This window comes from Falco rusticolus, chromosome 2 (genome assembly GCF_015220075.1).
Source record: "Falco rusticolus isolate bFalRus1 chromosome 2, bFalRus1.pri, whole genome shotgun sequence".
NCBI classification, from domain to species: Eukaryota; Metazoa; Chordata; class Aves; order Falconiformes; family Falconidae; genus Falco; species Falco rusticolus.
This window is the reverse complement of record NC_051188.1, coordinates 44,514,568-44,533,824: the sequence shown is the minus strand read 5'-3', so window position 1 is coordinate 44,533,824 and position 19,257 is coordinate 44,514,568. Positions and strand designations below refer to the sequence as shown.

Sequence of the window (19,257 nt, the reverse complement as noted above, 5' to 3'; positions counted from 1 at the left end):
ATAATATTACATGTGCTGGGTCTTGCATATTGTTGTGATACGTATAGTAACTTTGAAATTTTTATTTTAATAAGAACTATGTCATGTTTGCCACCGATGGCTACAGTTGCAACCCACCTTACCGTAAGAAACAGATTTAAGTCAGAGGGGCTACTTTGCATAAATGAAGGCAGAATTTTAAGATAAAAGCTTCAAATGATTAGATTTCTTTTTAAATGTTCTTATATTTGTCAAGTTTTGCTATGAAAATTCAGGGCTAACATTTAATAGACAGAGGTGCAAGGTGCAGGAGTGGAGCCATTACTATACTGTGATTATCCAGTTCCCTATAAACTGACTATTTTTACACCACTGCCGCTGTGAAAAGCAGAACTTGGGGGAAAAAAAACCAAATCAAAACCCCTCAGCTGCTCACAGCCATGCATATGTCCCTAACCAATGCTGTTTTTACGCTAATGACTTTAGATATTAGCACCAGGGAAATCTCCGATAATTGGGTAGATGCCACACACCCACTTCTGTGGATGCCTCTCCTCCTTTTGCTTCGTCTGGTTTATGGCTCCTTTGCATTGTTGTTCTTTATTATTAACAGACCAGCGGCATATTGTGCTCCCAGCTGGTACTGTGCTTTCCTGTCTATATGCCTTCATGTAAAAAACCCCACTGAATCAATGTCTTGCCAATGTGTCTAAAGGTTGAAAAAAATAACTTTAAAATGCTGACATGTGTTTGTTTTCTCAAAACAAACCTTGTGCCTGTAATGTTAGAAGCTCTAATTGCCTAGGGAGTTTCTTCCTCTGACTGTGTGAAAGTTGACAATAAAAAGAAATATTCTTACAGGGAAGTCTTTTTTTTAATTATTTTTTTTTCCTCTTCACCAAATTGTTTCACTATGAATCAAGGTTGTAACTAGAATTATAAAGCAGTAGAAGGAGCCAGGGCTTTCATTCAGGCCCTGTTTCACCCTGAGTCCTCAGGGCCTGGATCACCCCACTGTTTTCTGGGACGTTCCAGCAGTTGCAGAGGTGGTGACAGCTCAGCCTCCAGCTGGGAGGAATCCCCAGAGCCCAGAGATGACAAGGGTAGGACCCTGGGACAGCAAGAAGCTGCTGCCGTAGGACAAGGCTGCTGGGGTTAGAGGTGCTCGGAAGGCTTTGGGGAAGATGCCTTCTTCCTTTTCCATGGGTCCAAAGCAGATGCTGGGGCTTGATGCCAAGCAGGGATCACTGGAATGGGGAGGGGGGAGAAGGGTGTGTAAAAAAGCCTTCATCTAATCCTCCTGTATCCACTAACCCTGCACTGGAATTGAATATTTTAATAGAATTATAGAATCATTTCGGTTGGAAAACACCTTTAAGATCATCACATCCAACCATTAAACCAAGGACTGCCAAGTCCATCACTAAACCGTGTTCCTATGTGTGACATCTACATGTCTTCTAAACATTTCCAGTGATGGGGACTCAGACACTTCCCTGGGCAGCCTGTACCAAAGCCTGACCACCCTTTCAGTGAAGATTTTTTTTCTAATATCCAACCTAAACCTCCCCCGGCACAACTTAAGGCCATCTCCCCGTGTCCCATCACTTGTTACTTGGGAGAAGAGACCAACACCCACCTCGCTAAAACCTCCGTTCAGGTAGTTCAGGGAGTGATAAGGTCTCCCCTGAGCCTCCTTTTCTCCAGGCTAAACGTGTCAACTTGTCTTAATCTAAAACAAAGAAAACCCCAGTGGGTCTTAGAACAAGTTAACTTTCTGGATTGCGGCAGGGGAAAGACTGAGACTAAGTGTGTATTGGCATTACACATGCCAATATGTATATACTGAAATATACCATGAAACTTGAAAACTGGGCAGCAAGTTCTTCTTCCAGCAGCACGGCTGCACAGAGGGGGCTGTGGTGCCGTACCACCCTGACCATAGCCCAGTTCTGGGAGCCACTGGGAGCCAATGGGCTTGGCAGCAGCAACACAGGCAGTGCTGTACTCAAGGATCTGAAATGAAGCCAGCATGGAAGATGTCCTACAGGCTTTGGGGAGCTGCTCCTCTGGCATGTATACAGGCACCCCTCCCTTCTGCAGGGCATTGCCTCTGTACCAGCACTGGCTGGGCAGCTTGGGGTGCCACAGAGTACTGCTGGGTAGAGCAGGGACTCAGTCTCAGCTGCTGGGTAACAGTGTCTCAGGACAAAAAGATACTGATATTTTATGTAAAGTGCATGTGACTTCATCTGAACCCTTGCTCTGCAAGGGCTGAGGTGGAAGCTTCAGTTATTGCTGGTATTTTTCCCATAGGATCTGACATAAATCAAGAACTGAAAATGAGGTGGGATACCCAAGGCTTCTAACTCACTTTGCAAAAACAGAGTGTAATGTACTGAAGAGGGAGTGTCAGGCTTTGGCTTTTTTTAATTTCCTGGCTATTGTTGATTTATATCAGAACCTTAAAGCTATTTAGACACAGTGTTTTGTTGGTATTTCCTTAGTATGAATGAGTGAAAGGGGTGACATATTTCATGGAAGTTTATGTAGGTATTCTTCTCAGAATAGACCCAAAGGGTTCTTTTGGCATCAGCACATCCATTAGGCAATTGTTGTTAAGATGCATAATAGGTACCAGGTAGACTTTGTGGCTCCTAGAGGTTTGTCATGCCCTCTTCCTTTAAACAGATTTTGTGTATGGCATATATATAGAATTTTGTGTATTTATACTACATACCAAACCACAGTCCATAAAATTCTCTGGTCTCTCTTATAAAACACTTACTTAGGATATATGCCATGTGTGGAAAAATATGTGCCAAATTAGATTTTACAAGTTTTCATGCATGCTCATTTAGATGATTTATCAACCTCACTATCAGGATCTTTCAAGAAAGAAAGTTTTTTCAAAGCTACAAAAAGGAAGCATATACCATGTGATTAATGCCAGTGCTTACTTTTAATTAAAACAGCTGTGAAATAAAACAACAATTAAAAATATATGAAAATAAGTACCTTCAGAGACATTACACTAATTCTTGTATTTCTTTGTTCTTACTAGAGGCCAGTGATAATCCTGGGAGCAGTTCACAACTACATCCCTTTTTATCAGTTCACGTTTGGCCTAAACTAATGGTCCTTCCACTTTTCTTTTTTTTTTCTTTTTTTTTCTTTTTTTTTTTTTTTCCAAATTGGTGATAAAAGCCCAGAGATCTGCAAGTGAGAGCTGAGTTCAAAGCTCTGCCTTGGCAACTGGAGACAGCATAAGCCAGGCAGCAGCCCAGGGCCACGGGGAGTGCCCCCTGCCACCCCTAGTGACAGTGGTGTTCCTCACCACTCGGAAGTCCAACAGCAGGGCCTCAAAAGCAGGGAGGGAAAACCACAGCAAATGGCTTGGGCAGATGGAAAATAGACCAAAGCAAGGATTCTTCTGACCTCTGTCTCGCTCACGTACAAAACTGTCTTTTTCAGAAAATTCCCCAGGAAAGCACCACATTGGCATCATCCTTTGAAGTCCTCATGAGCAGATTCTCCCTTTGAAGAGCATCAGCTTTCAGCTCAGCTCCTTGCATGTGTAGCTTAAAAATGTCCCTATCACATTCCAAGTGGCATTTACAAGGATGGCAATGCGCTGGTGCTGTGCAGTGTCCTCCCCAGCTGCCTCCAAGGGTTGCAATGAAGACTATAAATTCTAAGAGTATTTCTGATCTAAAGAGCACAGCAACCAGATTTCTAAACCCAGATCATGCCTTTACCACTCACAGGTACCATTATCAAGTCACTAAGCTGGCATTACACTGAATTTCTTAAAACGAAGCCATGTGCAATGGCAAGTCAAAAAACCCCCAAAAACCTCCAGAAACAGTAACACTGAAAATGTGGGAGAAAGCTCTGTACTTCAGGAATCTTTGTTCTTACACTGTTTCATTTTCACTTCTTCATAATACTAAAAATGAGATTTTTCTCACCAATTAATTCTATTTTTGTTCAGGATGTGCAGCCAAATTACTGGAAATATTATAAAAGTAATTTCTCACAGTTTAAAAGAAGTAAAAGCCAAGCCATTATGGAATACATCCAGCAGCAACAAAGGAGATGCTGGTTTGACTTGGTGCAAAAAAATTATGTTTTTCCCACTGAAAGTTAATGGCAAAGGCTAACCAACACCAGCTGGGGGAAAAAAATTAATTAAAAATTACTTGGCTTATAGGGAAATATTGCTCTCTCATTTTAAAACACAAAACACACACAAAAGTGTGGGGGTAGAGTGTACACTTTTTCTAAATGAGGAAGATATACCTCTTCCTAAATTGCACAGTACGAATCCCCAATCATATGTCATGGTCTAAATCTCAAATAAAAGTTGCATGGGTTAAATTGACAAGTTAAATAATCAGAGGAGAATATTAGTCAAAAGCTTGCTCCCACCAAAGATTTGATAAATAGTTTCTGAGAAAAGAAGAGACTGCTCAGTTCTGAAACAGGCCCTGGAGACATTTGGATATTATTTAATAGGAAGAGAGTTTATCCTGGAACAGACCATGGTGCATGAGAGTGGCTGAGCAGGATGAAAGACCAACAGCAGAAGTACAGGGTGGTATCTATCACTCCAACCTTTTCCTTTCCCAGTCAGACATACCGCTGAATCTTGTAATTTAAATGCAGATTATGTGTCCCAGCAGGAGTGCCTGAACACCCTGGAACCAGTGTCACATTTCAGTAGGGATGTCAGCAACTGTTTTGTGTTGCATCATTTAAAAATATTTTGTTCTCTGCCAAATGTAAATATTTTTCATGCTTTTAAATGATGGTCTTCCTTCTACAGATGCTTTTTACTCTTTTAAGGGGAAAAGCATTCATTTCTCTTTTTCTGTACTACCTGAAAGCTAGTTTGTCTCCTGTTTACACAGGAGGAATGAATCTCCCCATTTACAGTCCCAAGATGGCTGAACTTCAGAATGTTTGGCACCTTGACATGCTTGAGACATGGGCCCATGTGAACCTAATGAAGTCCAACAAGGCCAAGTACAAGGTGCTGCACCTGAGTTGGGGCAATCCCAAGCACAAATATAGGCTGGACAGAGAATGGATTGGGAGCAGCCCTGGGGAGAAGGACCTGGGGGTGTTGGTTGATGAGAAGCTCAGTGTGACCCAGTAACGTGCATTAGCAGCCCAGAAAGCCAATCATATGCTGGGCTGCATCAGAAGTGTGGCCAGCAGGTCAAAGGAGGTGATTCCATCTGCTCCACCCTCGTGAGAGCCCACCTGGGGCACAGTGTTCAGCTCTGGGGCCCCCAACATAAGGACATAGACCTGTTGGAGTGAGTCCAGGGGAGGGCCATGAAGATGATCAGAGGGCTGGAGCAGCTCTCCTGAGAAGGCAGGCTGAGAGAGTTGGGGTTGCTCAGCCTGGAGAAGGCTCTGGGGAGACCTTACAGCAGCATTCCAGGGCCTCAAAGGGGCCTACAAGAAGGCTAGAGAGGGACTTTTTACATGGACATCTAGTGACAGGACAAGGGCGAATGGTTTTAAACTGAAAGAGGGTAGGTTTAGATTAGATATTAGGAAGAAATTATTCACTTTGAGGGTGGCACTGGCACAGGCTGCCCAGAGAAGCTGTGGATGCCCCATCCCTGGCAATGCTCAAGGCCAGGCTGGATGTGGCTCTGAGCAACCTGGTCTGGTGGAAGGTGTCCTGTCCATGGCAGCGGGGTTGAACTAGATGATGCTGAAAGGTCTCTTCCAATCCAAACCATTCTATGAGATGGACAATGCAGACATGGTACAATGATTGCTCTCAGTGGAGGTATAGGAGGTATAGGTGCCAGGTGGCACAAAATGCTGTGAAGCTCATATAGAGAGACAAGCGACCCCAAAGTCACAGTAATGGTATGGCCCAACAGGTATTTGTTCTCAAGTCCATAGGTTCAAATGCTAGCGTGCGATTAGCTACGTAGCTAAATTATTAGTGTGGTCTTCTGGTGCTATATTGGCAATTGTCACCAGGGGTAAGGCCTTACCAAGTCTAGGACTAAGGTGAAAAATTCAGCTGTGGCCTAGGAAGTCCCATCTATTGCGACTCATCTCCCAAATGAAGAACAAATGCCTTTAAAAAGGTTAATTCTTAGACTGGAAGTGGGCAGCAAATTAAGATGTGGGACCCAGGAAAAGTGACTGGATGATGTAGCAGAGTGACAGAACAGGATTCAACCTGAGCGCTTTAGAGGAAGCCACACTACACAGCTGATCCCAGTAACCTGTATTATGATATGGTGGGCAGAGGAGATAGATAGAAACACACTCCGAGCACACCTTGATGGAATACTACTAACTTGTATGTCCAAACAATGCAACTTTTGTTTTAGCTCATGGGCACTTAAATAATTAGTTTAGGTAGAACTGAATCAAACGGGACGTATCCCAGCCTAAGAAACGTTGTTCAAACAACAGCAAATTTATGTGCAGGGTAAAAGATACATCCCTCAGGTAGGTTTTTACTACATTTATAGTCTAGACTAGTATGTGTGGTGCTGTGGAGGGCAACTACATGTGTAAAAAAATTATATCCCTAAGAAGTACACAGAAAAGAAATGACACACTGAGAAGCCCATCAAAACTTACTTCAAAATGTTGTTGTGATGTCTGTGTAAAGGTTTTTTGATTCTTCTTCTGTTGCATGATAGAAAAGTTAAATCCTTCCTAAAAACTTGCATGCAGGCTGATTAGTGAGCAAAACCAGACACAAAAGTGAGAAAGGACAAGGTAGGCTTTGGCAGGGGTACGGGGACATTACTGTTCTTCCCACTGAATCGTATCTCTCTAGCAAAATGTATTCCATAGGTGAGGAATCAAGAATTGTTTCCACATTTTTTGATGCTCATTAGGAACTGGTAGGAGAGAGAGCAGATCAATATTTGACAGCCTTCTTTCACAGGCATAATCTTAAAATCTCTGTGTTTTAGAGAGAGATTTTGATGTTCTCATTCTTCAAGCCCCTGGCTTTTAGGTTTGTCTTTACATGTTTCAGTTTACAATCTGAACCAAGAAAACCATCGTTTTCTATGTTTTGTAGACTTTGATCCTCTGAAAATCTGATTTAATGAATTCTGCCTTTTGCCTCTTACCTAGATAAACAGTCTTTAAAAAAACCCAAAGAACTCATGCCATCAACAACACTAACAAATGTCCTGTCTGTGAGCACAAGTAGCAAGAAAATAGCCTTAGTAGTGTTTAGCCTGCAGATACCTGGTGGAACTCCACAACCATAGATTCTAATTAAGGGAATGACTTTTCAAGAAAGATTAAAATAAAGAAATGCATTTAGCTTGGCTAAACGAAGACGGAGAGGGAATAGGACCTTCAGCAACAATAAGAAGATTGTAAACAACAATGGACAAGAGCTGTTTAAAGGAAGAGAAAGAACACTTTCTTAGGCACCAAGAACAATAAGAAACAATGGATGCATAAATAGAATAAATAAGTTCAATGTTGATTATTAGTATTCTTACTATATTACATCTTTTGAATGAACACAGGGATGTTACTCGTCAAGGATAGATTTATTCATGACCAAGGAAAATGGAAGGGCTATGATTACCCTACTACCACTGCTGAATGTTACATCTACTTTCATGTGAGCAGGGAGAGGCTGTACCAATGTACCAATGTATATCCCCTCAGCATGGAAACGTTAATATCAGGTCTGCTTTCCAGGCAGCCTTTGTAGACATGTTCACCACAAACAACATTTAGGCTGAAAAGCCATTTCATCCTTCAACAGAGCAGTGGTGGAGCCACCCCCTTGCTACTGCAGAGAGAGGAGTGATCAGGAAGGCAATGGAGGCCGTAGAGCATGGTGTGCCCGTGGTTTTGGCACTGCATCCAGGGGCATGAGGTGTTCTGTTTCTAGCACGCAATCGGGTAGATCCTTGGCTCCACCATCGGGATTGCTTTGTCAGGTGTCTAACCAGCTTGGTGGAGATGACAGAAATAAAGCTGAAGCCTTCATAGTTTGCTAATGCTGTTCAACCATGCTGCAGGGTTTTCTCCTACTTGCTTGGGAGAAAGACACATTTTTGGGTTAGATTAGCTTTGAAGCCTCTAAGAAAACATAGCTTTTAACTCATATTTGAAAAGCCAAACTCAACATTGGAGAGTATTTCTAGGTTATCAAGATTCAGGCTCAGGCGGAAGTCTAGTTGGAGCAAGTGCTAACGCTAAAAACTCTCATAAAAAACCACTAGTGTTTGGTAATAGAAGCATACGCTATTATTGCTAAGAAAAGTAGGGTCTTTGAATTAATCTGGACTGCATCCATTAAAGCTCTTCTAGAAAAGCATAACCACTTCCACTGAAGCCTCAGGATCCAGAGATGGCTATGGAGCCAATACACGGTTCCGGGTGTCCAGAGTCAGAGGTGAATCCAGCAAGGCTCCGAAACTGCCATCTTCCATGGTCACCTGGGGACAGTTTCTGATGGTCCCTCAGAGCGTTCCTTTTAAAATAGAAAAAATAATCACTTTTGCCCCTCCCTACTAACATTAAATGCCCTGCTTTTCCTCTGTCACATGGGCTTCCCAGGTGAGCACCTTCCCTCTGTTCCACAATGTGGACAGAGCTGGGGATGTGTAATATTTTATGTCATTCTAATGTGATGTGTTTCTCAACGTTTACCAGCAGTTATTTAAATAGAAAAATAACTGGGATTTTTTTGTTGTTGTTGTTCCACTGTAGAGGATGCATGCTAGTGTAGCGTTACAGTACTTGCCATGCAATTGTGATGGCATGTGATGGCAATGTTTCCAAATAGTCTATCCCACAACAGAAGGTCAGCAAGTAAGCACTCAGACAGACACAGTGACAGACTTCCTTTCTACCTGACATGCAATCTTCCCAGGAAACGAAGACAGAAATTACTGAGTACGTTTGTAAAACATAGAATGAGAGGTGTGTGTACAAAACCAATTAGAGGAAAGAATTGCTTTTTGCTGCTTTTTTCCTGGTGCACTCTTTTGGAAATTTACCTCCATATACTAATTAACCTCTGGGTGACTTTATGTAAATTAGATGGCATTCTTAGCAGTATAGCTGTGGTAGTGTAAGTGATTTTAAGTAATATAAAGTACTTTAAAGGTAGCCAACAAAGTTTCTTTTTAATGTATTACACTATAAAGATGTTGGAATGATCAGGCTCTCTTGGAATGAGAGCTAGATGAGGAGGAGAAAATATGAAAAGTGATGTGAAAGATACTTGGAAGATACACAGAGTTCATCAGCTACATCACCAGCTTGATAAACACATCCAGGACACTAACTCAATGTAGAAGTTCAAACTGACAGCATCTCAAGACCTGGTCTCACACACTGAAAATAGATATTAAGGATGTTAACTGGAGTTCTAGAGCCCTTGGTGATCTCAGAGAAGTAATTTCACTAAATCAGAGAGTATCACTTAGGAAGCCAGGTGATTGGCTTCGCTTATGATGGCTTGCTGTGCAATTAGTTTTCCTCTGTGTCTGAGACATCAGCGACAAAGAGCCTTGTGAGGAAATTTAACTAAGGAAACAGTGGCCACATTTATAAAGATTTGTTGTTATACCTAAAAGATTTCAGACCAGAATTAGCCTAGGTGACCTGGTGTTGCCCACAAACACCCAAAGCACTTGGGACAGCAAAGACATGAGGAATGACCAAATCAGTGTCAGAAGAGCTGGAGTCCATGCTGAAGCCAAGTGTGCTCCTGATGCCCACTGAAGCATTTGGCATGACAAAGATGTCTGGCAATGGCAGGAAAATGTAGAAACCTATTTTAGGATGAGATGAGTCAGACCCTAAAGATGAACATCTTTCTCCATGAGAGAAGGTGCAAGGGTGGTTGATCCTGATGTAAATGCCTACAGTCCATATTTAGTCAGAAATATCCCAGTACCTCAGGCAAGCACAGCTAATATAAGGAGTGGTGCTGGGAGATGAGAGAGGTAGGAGATATATCACATAGGTGCCTGCTGTGTATTATTATTATTATTCATAACATGTATATTAAAGCATTATACATTAAAATGTGCTTATTACATATTGCATTACATGTCATATATATTATTGTCAGGGTGCTGACACATCATTTAAATTAAAAAGAAAGTGAGCTGATTCAGCCCCTGGAAAAGGTGCTCAGCTCAAAAGAGTTGTGACTCTTAACCCCAGAACGCTACTGCCTTGCAACCCACACTTAGGCTCCTTAGGTGCTGAGACGGGGGCAATTCTGCTATATAACAGGTTCCGGCCATTCTTCTTGGTTAGTTTAAGAAGCTCCCTGCTCAGTGCTGTGACTATGGTGAATCCCAGGCACCCGATTCTCCCCATGACATATACAGAATAGGTATTCCACACTGTACGGTATTAATTCAATACTGGGAGTGTACAAGCGATCTTCAGCGAAACTCAGTCTTGTCATCTATGGATGCAAAGCCAGGTGTCTGGAAGTTAAGCACAGTAGCAGCTAGCCTGTAGGCTCGCAAATTTTGCTGGATTTCACCTGTCGTCTGAAACACTCAAACACATGGAACAACACCAAGCAACTACCTGGTTCACTTTCTGCATTGAACAGATAATCAGGCTGAGGGATTTACTACAAGGCAGTCTGAAAAAAAAAAAGAGAGGAAACTTTCAGAGAAATACTAAGGGAAAATTATATCGTAATGGCATTAGGCAATTTTGCATGCTGCTGTTAGACGGGCGAGTGAGTTTTCCGTATGATGGAGGGGCAGGCATGGTGATAGCCGTGATGATGAGGATTTCCTGCTCAAGGCATCCTGACCATCAAAGTCTCCCCAGTTACTCTACTGGGAAAGTAACCTGCTTAACATCTGCCCTTCACCCACCCTTTTCCCAATAAACCTGTTCCTGCATGAAGTGGGGATACGTAAAATTCTGAAAGACGTCAAGGAAATTTCTAAGATCTCATTTCCCTTTGCTTCCTCCTTTTTGCTGAAAAGAGACATCCAGCCTGCAGGACCTTCATCACAGCAGCGCTGAGGCTGCCAGCAGGACACTCTCTGCAAGAAACCCTCGCTCTGCAGTGCATTTTCAAACCTCCACGCAACGCATCCGGCATTTATTTGTGTCTTGGTTGCAGCGGCAGGTTCCCCTCCTGGCTCCAGCAAATAAAACAGAGGAGTGGAGGTCCCCAGTGCTGGGGCTGTGAAACGGTGCCGCCTTGCAATCAGCCCCAGGTTTTCCAGGTTCAGCGTAACTTTGCATTGCTGCAAGAGACATACCAAAGTCACAGTGGCATAGGAGGGGTGCTCCTAATAATGCTTTAAAAATGAAAAGAAAGATTGTTCAGGGAAAAAAAAAGTAGCAGACTAAGGAAAAGGATGGAGCTGCCTTTTCGCTCTACCCCACGACTGGCCTCATGATCCGGTGTGTTTCCATGGAGGCTGTTGCTGTCACTGCATGGCTCACACTGGAGTGTCACATTGGATGTGAGCCAGCTCAACGAGAAAAATAAAGTGAGTTTTTAAGAGGTAATGTGGTAAATGTTCTTCTCAGTCTGGCTACCAATATGTGCTGTCTAGCCTGAGGCGCACAGCACATATGGGATGAAGCTACTGAAGTTTGGTACTTTCAACTTCTTGAGTCACTTTTTACAAAACTAAAGGAGACACATTAAACTAATTGAGGGGAAAAAAAAAGATAGGTAAGGGAAGGGAAGGCAAGGCTGAGTGATATGATCTCAACAGGCTGTCACTACCCATTTCTCAATTCTTATTCTGGGGTTTACAGGCTTTTCCACACACTGGGGGATTTTCCCTGCTGCTTAGGCACTGTCAAGGCAGGCAGCTGTTTGCAGCAACAGACGGCCGGGGTAGCAAAGCACCCTGGCCATGCTGATGGTACCCAGGCAGGTGACGGTGTCCAGGGCAGTGACAGATGCTGGCATTTGGGCCACCTGCTTGGGGCAGCTGTAATGGTAGCTCTGCCCTCCCGCTCTCCCAGCAGCTGCTGGAGTAGGCAGCCTGGCTCCAGCTCCTCCCTCCTTCATGGAAATTCAATTTTACTTCCACTGCTGAGGCTCGAATGAACTCTGGCACTAGCTGCTCCGCAGAGGATTTGATCAGCCCGTTTTGGGTGCAGCTGTGCTAGAAAGGGCAACTTTTGAAGCAACATATAGGTGATGCTTGCTCTTCAGAAATCTGCTCCTCTCCCACTTATGGTCTTTCAAGACACTTCAGTAGTCATTTTGCAGTGTGCCACTGGGCTTCTGGGACAGCATCACAGCCTCCTCCTTTCTCCCACCTGTCAGCTCAGGACCGACAATCGGGCAGACTGGAGTTTCTTTCAGCTCATTTGATTTCTATGGTTAACATTTGCCAAGTGCTCAACCATTTGTAAAAATCATGTCATCAGTTGTCATTAGAAAGAGAATTGATAACTGGTATTTACCAAGCTTTGCAGTCACTCAAATTAATTCATTCTCTTAGTTTAAAAAACAAAAACCACACAAACAAGCCCAGACATTAAGTAAGCAATCACTACAATACAGTGCTTAGGTTTTTCAGCTGTTAGATTGATACCCAGTGGCACAACTATGGTTAATAATCTGTTAAATTCCCCATTTTCAAAAAAACTATTACTCATTAAAAACCCAATAATTTACTTATCTGAAATATGATATGTAGAACTGAGTCCATATGAAGCCTCTTAATGCTTGTGAGCCATCAACCTTTGATCCAGAAAACATACGATCCAGAAATCACCATGACCATGGATACGTCCACGATGCCCAGGTGCAAACCCAGGCATTTCAAACCAAACTAACAAAATAACAGAGGTGTTGAAAAGAACCATTTTCAATGTTTCCCAATTCCAATCTGATTCTAAATCTTTTCCATTCTTCAGGCTGGTTAAATATATCCTGGATCCAAGTGATACTGGTAATGGAAAAGCCAAGTTGCATGGCCTTGAAATTAAACCAAAACTTATCAACATGAATGCCTTTGCAACGCAGGAAAGCATGAATTGAAAGTGCTGAAGATGGGAAAGGAGGAATGCTGTCTGAATAAAGAAAAAGCATCTGAATGCTTATTTGTTTGGAGAGTTACTCTGTTATAATTTATTTAACAACTCCATGGGGAACGAATAACTTTGCTGAATTAAAAACAACCAGGAAAAACCAGAATTTCTTGAAATGTTTTGTTATACCTAAAACCTGTCAAAAAAAGTGTGAAAGGTTGCTATGATAATATCTGTAAAGAAGACATCCCAGATGTTTTTGGCTGCCTAGTAGGTATGACATCAGATCCATGCCCAGCTGAACATGTTCCGTTGCTAACCTGCCTGCAGAATGCTTCTCAGCCCCGTGCACTAATCCCAATCATTTCTGAAACATTTCTTCTGGCTTTGAAACTTTGAAACACATAAAGATCTTTCATGTGCAGAACTTCTTTTGTAGCATATGAAACCCAGGCACAGGAAACAAATTAGGTATCACCGATTTTACAGATACATGGTGGAGCACGAAATAACCAGAAACCACAGAGAATACACCACAGTGGAAGCTACAGGGAAAATTTGGAAAGATTGTCCCATACCATGTCTCTATCTTACCAGAAGAGATGTAGCAGCTTTAATGTTCATATGACAATACAGTACACCTCTCTTTATAAAGCACTGTTTAAGAGAATTCTCTTTTTTTTTTTTTTCTTTTGTCTCCTAACCAACCAAACAACACAGTATTCAATATGAGAAGTTGAGATAATGGAATTAAACATGGAGCTTAAAATTATGTAAGAAATTTTATCAGGGTGACGTTTAGGTCCATAAATTCAGCTACAGAGTTTAAAAATGAAAAGCCAGAGCAACTCGTTCTGTTTCTGGACATTGAATTGACATGGTGTCCAGAGCCAGGAAGTGCTTGTCGTATTTTTTTTTTTCTTACAAAACCATTAACCAAACATTGGAGAGATGCAAAACCCAAAACCTCCTTCTTTCCCAGAACATGTTCCTTCATGACATGCTACTCCCTATTAACTTTTGTCAGTGTCAGATTATACTAAATAGGGAAATGTCCCTCCTGTTCTGCCTCTTAAATAAGATCATAACCCTTCAAGGATTCTTGCTAAAAGAAGGCAAGTTTAAAATAAAAAATAAAAAAAAAGTGCATGATCTCAATCCAAGGTTATAGAAAGAGCACAGAGCTTTCGGATTGAGGGAGTGAAGCATTAATACTGCAAGGCCCCACTTTCCTAGAATATGTGTCTTGGCAACGTTGTTAGTCTAAATCTGGCAAATTGAATATTTTGTTCTCTGCCCCTGGAGAAAATCATGCACCTATTACATTACAATTCTCCTCTTTTGGGCAGTGTAACTGAACTATTCTCCATTATATACTTTATTGTGTCAAAGAGTCTGCGTTGTGTACACTAACACTGCCATTTATGCACCAAGCTTGGTTGGTTTTGTTGAGTATTTTTTTAAGGAGAGTGGGATGTAGGGAAATGATTTCCTGATAATCTGTCTAAGAATGAACAATTGGCTCACACAACGCACAGAAAACACACAAATGTGGTGTACAAAAGCTCTGATGTTCATACCCAAGGCATATTACTGCTGATGTTTGAACGAGTCACGTGAAATACGACAGCGCTACTTGTTAGTTGTACTTCCACATTTTAGATTGACCATTTTGGTTAATGGCCACCTAGAAGTCGACTATGAACCCTAGCATTGGTTGGCGGGGTGCCATGCATGTTAAAATACTTCGTAAATAAATTCAAAGAAACAGAAGCTGACATCATTGCTCCAAAAAGTCTGCAACCACATGCTTGATGGTGGCTGTTTCATGAAGGGGCAAGGCCCACACATTCATGTTAAGCTTAACACCAGTTTGAGTGGAGGAGTGGAGGAAGCACTTGGCAGATGATCACAGGCTGGATTGCAAGACAGCAGCCATGCCCAAAAGGCTGTATTTGCTGACGTGGTCAACTCCTTGGCAAAGAAAACCCTTTTATTTGCCTGTATCCAGAAGGCAAGGCTTGTGAAAGGAATTAGTAACACAATCCCTCAATTCCAGGTATTTGAATTGATTATCTGTCAACCCAAAGGTTTCCCTAAGTTCAGCAAATGAACACAATCTGTCTTCTAAAATATATCATGTAATTTGTTAAAGCTTTTGTCTAACTGTGCATCCCAACTAAAAATGCATGTAGTTTCTCTTTTGGATAGTAAGGTTGATTTTTTTTTTTTTTAATAGTTTATTTGGGTTAGAAAATTGAAAAAACAAGCTGAAATGGAATAAACAATAGACAACGTAAGAGTGAATTTTTAATAACTGGAGTTAATTTAAATGACAAAATCTCTCAATATTCAGCACATTACTGATTTATTTCAGATGTATTTTTATGTGTTTCAGGCTTGCATTGTTAAAATATGCTATTGATTTTCTGTTTTCTTTTGTTCTGATGTTCCAGCATGCTCTCTGCTGGTGATGCCATTCCCCATTTTGAAAAATTATTGATTATTGTAATTTAAAAAAACCCAAACAAACAAACCAAGCCTTAAAACATGATTAAGTTAAAGGCAGAAGTTGCTAAATTGCTTTCTAAAGTATTATTTTGTTGCACATTTGCCGGATTAGGATCTAAGAAAAAATGCAAATAAGACAACGGATATTGGGGAAGAATGGTGAAGAAAATTCTCTATCAGTGGACAACAACATAGGAGAGGTGAAAGGCTGAGGAACATTATGGGGAGATTTTATAGGATGTTCTTTTTTGGTAAGTTTTTGGAAAAGAACAGCTACAGCAAGACTGGATTGACAAGTGATTGTAAGTGATTGGGACTCAGTAACAGTGAATCAGTAGTTCTGCTTTGTAGGCAATGTGGCAGAGGTGGAGGATTACAGAAAAAGTCTAAAGTACACACATCAACACACATGTTGAGATTCTGAAAAAGTAACCAACCATGGTTGTTTTGGGTTTTGTTCTCCCAATTTGTTCTCCTGGCTTCCAAAGCTATGTTCTTCTGTTTTCAGAAATTGTATATGGCTATATACCATTAACGTTCCCATTTCAAAATTTAAGACTTTTGTTTCTGGAAAAATGGCATGTTGAAAAGTCTCATTGATTAATAGGAAATGTGATTAAAGTTACTTCTTTTAAGAAAAAAATGAAGAAAAAAAAAAGAACTTTCCGTATGTTTAGAAATACTAAATGTTTTCAAAGTATTTCTGCGTTAAAATGTAAGCCAGCACATTCTCAAATAGATGATGTATGCTCAGCTTTTTTAAGCTAGATGGGAGTGGAAAGAGAGGGGTCAGGTATATGGAGTGAGCCAAGACAGTGATTTAGTAGGACAGGTTTTCCATAAAAGCATGTGATTGAGAACTACATTTCCCTATAAATCTGTGATATACATCAAATACTAATGTGTAATATCCCTACTTCTGTATCAATCTATTGATATATAATCATGTAATACATTTCTCCTGCGAATGTAGCTACGCATTTTTTGCTTTAGATACTGCCCTACAAATTCATGCATGTGGGTAATAGTTCTTAGTAGCAGGCAATAGACCATGTAAACAGCCAACATAGCACATAATGAAGCTCATGGAGAACAATTTTTATCACCAAATGTCAGTCAGCCAACCCCTCTTCTAGATTATTCCTTAGATATAGTAGGTAAATGAATAAAATATTTCGAAGTATGACAAAATAAATATTGATGGTTTTAAACATTTTATCTGTAATTCAATGGAAATGAGCTTCGTCTGCTTCTCGGGGCACGGCAACCTGTGTAACATGATGTTTCTCTGTTACGCACCTTATCACACTCTCTACATGCAATCTTCTTCCTGCTATCACTATTAATTTTTCATGTGCCAAGTATTCATTAATCCTTTAACCTCTGTAGGTAGAAACCAGTTTTTCTCTGCAGAACACTCGGTGCTAGGAAATCGTTGCTCCCTGTTCCAAGTGGTTAAGAGGGATGAATATTAATACTCTTATTTGTTATTGATAAATCTGAATATATGCTACACATCTATTCAGGGAATGTTTCCAGTGGTGGTCTACAGCAGCCTGCTTCCAATGGGATTGCATATTTTATCGTTTAAAAGAAGTGTTACAACGTTAACTTTTGACTTGGGTAAAATCTTCTGAAAATTCCATGAATCACGTATGAAACTTACAGTTGTTGGAACTGGTTCTGTATCTATAGTAATAACATGAGGAAATGCGTTGCTTGGTTCATTAGACTGTATTTTAACTCTGTGCTCACTTTTGTTGAAAGGAAATTATTACACTAGAGGCAAAATTATAATAGCAAATTGTGCCTAATCCCCTTTATAGCTTGTGCAGGCATATATTTACATAGACTGTGAGGTAGACTTTTGTTTATATCCATTTTAACGTTTATTTGCTATTCTGCCTTTTTTTTTTTTCTTTTTTTTTAACCTTGTGGAAATAGAGGTAAGATGCAGGGACAAATAGTGAGGGGGTTATATTACCTAAACTGTTTATGCCAAAAGGTGGCAGAGGACCATTTACAGCGAGAACATACGAAGCAATGCATCGATGTATTTCAGGCAGTTGCATTGAAATCCTCTAAGGAAACAAGCATCAGTTCTGGTTCTTTTGGCTTCCTCGGTAAATAGTACGTGGAGCAGCAAACATTAGTTTGTATTTACCGAAAGTAATAGCATTTTAGCAGTAATTATTTACCTGAGCTCAGCCTGGCTTTCTGTGCAAATACGCTAGCTATACAGGCTTTTACAAACACACTCACACCCTGGCCCAACATACTAGGCAAGGCATCCCTCTTTTTGCACTTTATTTACCAAATAATATTGTTATGAATGGGATCCTCTGGAGCAGCTGAGCTGAGCTTGAATTTGAGGAGGACGAGGGGTGGGGACACATGAAGAACTTCACATTTCCTACCTGCTCTGACCACAGCTTTTGCCAGGGTCCAGCATGGCACCCTGACTATTCACAAGTCTACTAAGCTTGCTTAAATTGAATCCCCTTCGAACATTGCCCAGAAACTGTCTTAGCAGCCAGGACTGGTCAAAGCTTACCTGCACTCCGGCATGGAACATGAACCATAGCGGAGGAGGCAGAAAGGAGCCACATCAGCTTTAGGTTAACAAGTGGCTCTCCAAGGCAGGGGAATCCCGAGGTAATCTGTAATAGCTTTGACACAGGACCTTCCCACCAAAATATTTTACAGTGTGAACACATACGTATAAGAATGCTTTTGAAAGAAAACAGATTTCCTTCTTGAATGCCAGCTCTCAGGATTTATCTTTTTGTTCCGAAAGTTTTAAAAGTTCTTCTCTAAAAACAACTGTGTAGAACAGTTGATGTTTTTAACAAACTTTAAGAATTTGTAACATGTTTTTCTGTACGTTGTTATTAAAGCCTTTACAACCTCGTATCTCGCAGCCCCTACGCGTGAAGTATCTCCCCATAAAGGGAGTTCTCCGTTTGCAGAGGCGCAACTCAGCCACACGCGCTGACCTCCACCCCAAAATACCACCTCACCGACTCCCCGCAAGCTGCAGTGTCTGTGTGCAGAACTAACAGCCCGGCCCGGCCCGGCCCAGCCCAGCCCAGCCCAGCCGCGCAGGGTTGGCGGCGCTCAGCCCCGCCAGGTAGCTGCCAGGCCCGGCGCGGCCAGCCCGGATCCGCAGCTGCGCGCAGGCCGCCCCCGCCGCTCGGCCTCCCGCGCCCCGCCGCCCTAGGACGGCGCCGCCCGCCCCTCGCTCCCCCCTCCCCGGGGCGCCCCGCGCCTCCCCTCAGCGCCCCGGGCGCGGTTCTCCCCCCCCCCCCCCCCCCCGGGACGCCCGTCAGTGTCGTCGACGCCACGTCCCCCCCGGCGGCCCCTCAGTGGCACCACCGCGCCCCGTGTGTCCGCGCCCCCCGGGGCTCCCCGCAGCGCCCCCAGCGCCCCGCCCCCCGGGCCGCCCCTCAGCGCCCGCTCTGCCCCGTGCCCCCTCCGGGCCTCCCCCATCGGCCCGCCCCTCGCCGAGCCTCCCTCGGCGCCCCGTTAACCTGTCCCGCCCCGGGCCGCCCCCCGGCGCCCCCGCTGCCGGCCCGCCCTGCCCCTCCCCGCAGCGCCCCCGGAGGCCCCACCGCCCCGCGCCTCCCCTCTGCGCCCCGCCGCCCTGCCTCGCCGGGGCCGGGCGTTCCCGTCCCCACCCCTCCGGGGCGGGGCGGGGCGGGGCGGGGCGGGCGGCGCACCGGGCGCCGGGGCGGCCGGGGGGCGGGGGCGCGG

The 19,257-nt window shown here is 42.8% G+C and overlaps 1 long non-coding RNA gene across 2 annotated transcripts in view; it reads right to left on the bottom strand.

The window, feature by feature from the left end:
• LOC119143672 overlaps window positions 1-19,257 on the bottom strand; it is a 31,764-nt gene that overhangs the window by 11,089 nt on the left and 1,418 nt on the right. The window lies entirely within an intron of this gene.